The 3,073-nt window shown below is 50.2% G+C and overlaps 1 non-coding gene across 1 annotated transcript; it reads right to left on the reverse strand.

Annotated features, from left to right (window-relative positions):
- Positions 1-582: 582 nt before the first annotated feature.
- LOC141523265 (U6 spliceosomal RNA) lies at positions 583-688 on the reverse strand. Its single transcript, XR_012478447.1, has one exon. It is a non-coding gene; the product is annotated as a U6 spliceosomal RNA (small nuclear RNA).
- Positions 689-3,073: the final 2,385 nt, after the last annotated feature.

Raw genomic sequence — 3,073 nt, forward strand, 5'->3', positions numbered from 1 at the left:
CCAGTCCAGTCTTCTTCCCCCTACCCCAGAATACCTCCAAGCTTGGATTACCAGGAGGCATTATTCTGGGCACCTGCCTTAGATCTAGCATTGACCTGGACCTGCGGCAATCTCACAAGAAGTTGGTGTGGTGGTGCAGGATCAGGCGGAGTCCTCTTCCCCTTAGCCCCAGGAGGCTTCCTGGGAGAGGCCTGGCTCCAGACCTGGTGAATAAGAGAGGCAGGGGGAGGGGGTGGGGGGACGGGCATTCCAGCTCCAGGGTGTGGCTTGTGAGAAGACTTTCCAGGCGTGGGTAGGCAGATTAGAGGAAGGAGACAGTGAGGATTGTTGCCTAATGTTGTCTAGATAGGATGGCAAGAAAGTACAAACTAGGAAATCAAGGTAGTGGAGAGGCACATAATATTCCAGCCCAAAGGGACCTTAGGAGGCAGTCTCGTCCAACAGAGTCACCTGCCCACATTCTCCCAGTTGGTACTGCCCTAGGCAGGAAGCAAACTCAAGCCTGCAAGTCCAAGGTATTTTCCATGGTGCCCTCTGCCAAAGAGTTGAGAATTTGGATACTGCCCTGCATCACTGTGCCCCCTCACCACTCTATGCTTCACGAATTTGCGTGTCATCCTTGCGCAGGGGCCATGCTATCTTCTCTGTATCATTCCAATTTTAGTATATGTGCTGCCGAAGCGAACACCCCTTCACCACTCTAAACCAACAAGGAAGGACAGCATTCCAAGACATTCTTCAGATGGTCTGGAGAACTTACTATTTCTTAGGTGATTGCAGGATTTGTTTGGACAATTGGATGTGAAGGGCCAGAGTTTGTATTAGCACCCCAGCTACAATGGTCAATGGGTTATATTTCAAAGGGAAAAGTTGGACTTTTGGGAAGGCGAGTCGTGCACTGGCATGTCTTCAAAGCTGAAGCCAAAGAGAATGTGACATCTAGACACTTGGAGGGACAAATAGGGGTAGGAGTACCCCAAACTTCAGCTTGGGAAGGTCATCCAGTCATGTTGCCTTCATTCTGGCCAGCATCTTCATGTCTCCTTCTTCCCGCCTCCCTGGAGATTTGGACTCCATCTCTAGGTTCGATCCATCTTAGAAGTGAGCTTTGGCCTGATCCTCGGCCACTTCTGGCTACTTCTGTGGCCCTGGCCCCGCAGCGACCTTCTCTGAGTCCTCTATATGGTAACTATTCCCTCCTTAGAGTATAAGTACTTGAGGGCAGAGACAGCCTGGCTTCCTTTTTATTTTTTATCTCCATTGCTTATTAGAGGCTGGCACACCATGAGCCTCAGATGGAGCTTTCTCGAAGCTAGCATCTACCCTTGGTGAGTTTGGCATGGCGGCTTTTGTTGTCCTTTGACTAGATGGCAGACTCCAATGATTGGCCCTGACCAGTGAGCCGTTGCCTTCCTTTCCTCCCTTGGTGCTGTGAGCACAGACCTCATTGCTTTTGCTGTCGTCATAATTACTGCTGCTATTATTTAGCTTTTGTTCTTCTTTGGATGTTGTATAGAGCTCAGAGAAAATGGATCCCAGGACAAGTCACCTGTCAAATAGTTTGCTGGTAGATGGATGACAGCTCTTTGTAAATGTCCCCATCTGGGGATGGAGGAAAACAGGGAGAATGGCTGCCCCATTACCAGATTCCAAGAAGTTTGGAGTTCGGAGTATTTGGGATCTTTTAATAAAAATGAGTCTTCCACGTTTGTGGCTCTGTGCCTCCAAGGCACAGGATGTATGAGCCTGAGATCTTTTTCCTAGTGTGATGGGTCAGAGCCTGACAAGGCATCCTCTGCTGAGGGTGGGCCTACCATGCCACATTCACTAGGATGGTAGGACCGAAGAAGAACCCACGTGGCCCCCACTTCTCTCCTTGACCTCCTAAACTCTTGCTTTGCTCCTAGCCGTAGAGACTCTGGCATGCTCCTTTTGCTCCTCTGGGCCCTTCTTTCATCTTCATGCATAGAAGAAGAGCATCCTGTAACCATGGCCTCATTTTCTTCTCTGTCAGGACTCTACCTAGAGAAGAGCTGAGGCTCATCTGTCCCAAGAGGCTAGTTGGCCGAGGCCGGGAGCATGGCTCTGCCTTGCTCTGACCCAGGAGCTGACTGTTTGTGGCTCTCGGCCACCAATGGGGTCTCAAGGAGTGCCTGCCCCGGGGATATCCTTCCTTAGAGATAGTTGTTTCTTGCGGATTTGCCCCGGAGTCCGAAAACTGGAGAGCCTTTAGAAAGTCTGGGGGGCAGTGCCAGGGAATCCTCCAAAAGCCACTGGGACAGATGCCTGTTGTGCTCAGCCCCAGCCCCAGACTTTCTGCTCTAGGCCTTGGGGTTTATGCAGGAAGGTGGGCCAAGATCCAGGATCTCCCCTCTGCCCATGGTAGTCTGCATTACCTGCCCTTCCAGCTTCTAGATTGCATTAGGAAAGACCCCATCATCTTACAGATGAGGAAACTGAGGCTCACAGAAGCTGAGCAACGTGCCAGAAGTTACCCAAGTAGTAGGGCAGAGAGAAGATCTGAACCTAGGTCTCTGGGCCCGTGAGCTTTCTGGTTTTCTGTGAAAAGGAATAGTTCATGGGATTAAGGGAATGCCAACTTTATTTAGTACCTACTGTGTGCTAAGTGTGATTCCAAAAACTTGAGAAAGAGAAGCTTTTGGGGAGTTCGCAGTCTAAGGAGAGAAACCATGGTTGTGGATATGTTGGAAATAATCGACAGGGGAAGGGCCTGGGATTGAGGATTCAGAAAGGCTCCTTGCTGAAGGTCAGATTTTAGCTGAATCTTGGAGGAAGCCAGGGAAGCGAAGAGGTGGAGATGAGAAAGGAAAGCATCCCAGGCAGGGGGACCTGCCTGTGGAAATGCCTGGGTTGGGAAACTGGAGTATCTAGTGTCAGGAACAAGCAGGAGGCCGATGGCCCTGCATCCTGAACATGGCAGGGAGTCAGGAAAGGAGTAAGAAGAATGGAAGGATAGGAAGGGGCCGGGTTCAGGAGTACTTGAAAACCTTGAAAAGCCCAAGATTTTACTTTTGAATCTGGAGCAGATCGGAAGCCATTGGAATTGATTAAT

Source organism: Macrotis lagotis, chromosome 4, assembly GCF_037893015.1.
Source record: "Macrotis lagotis isolate mMagLag1 chromosome 4, bilby.v1.9.chrom.fasta, whole genome shotgun sequence".
Lineage (NCBI taxonomy): Eukaryota > Metazoa > Chordata > Mammalia > Peramelemorphia > Peramelidae > Macrotis > Macrotis lagotis.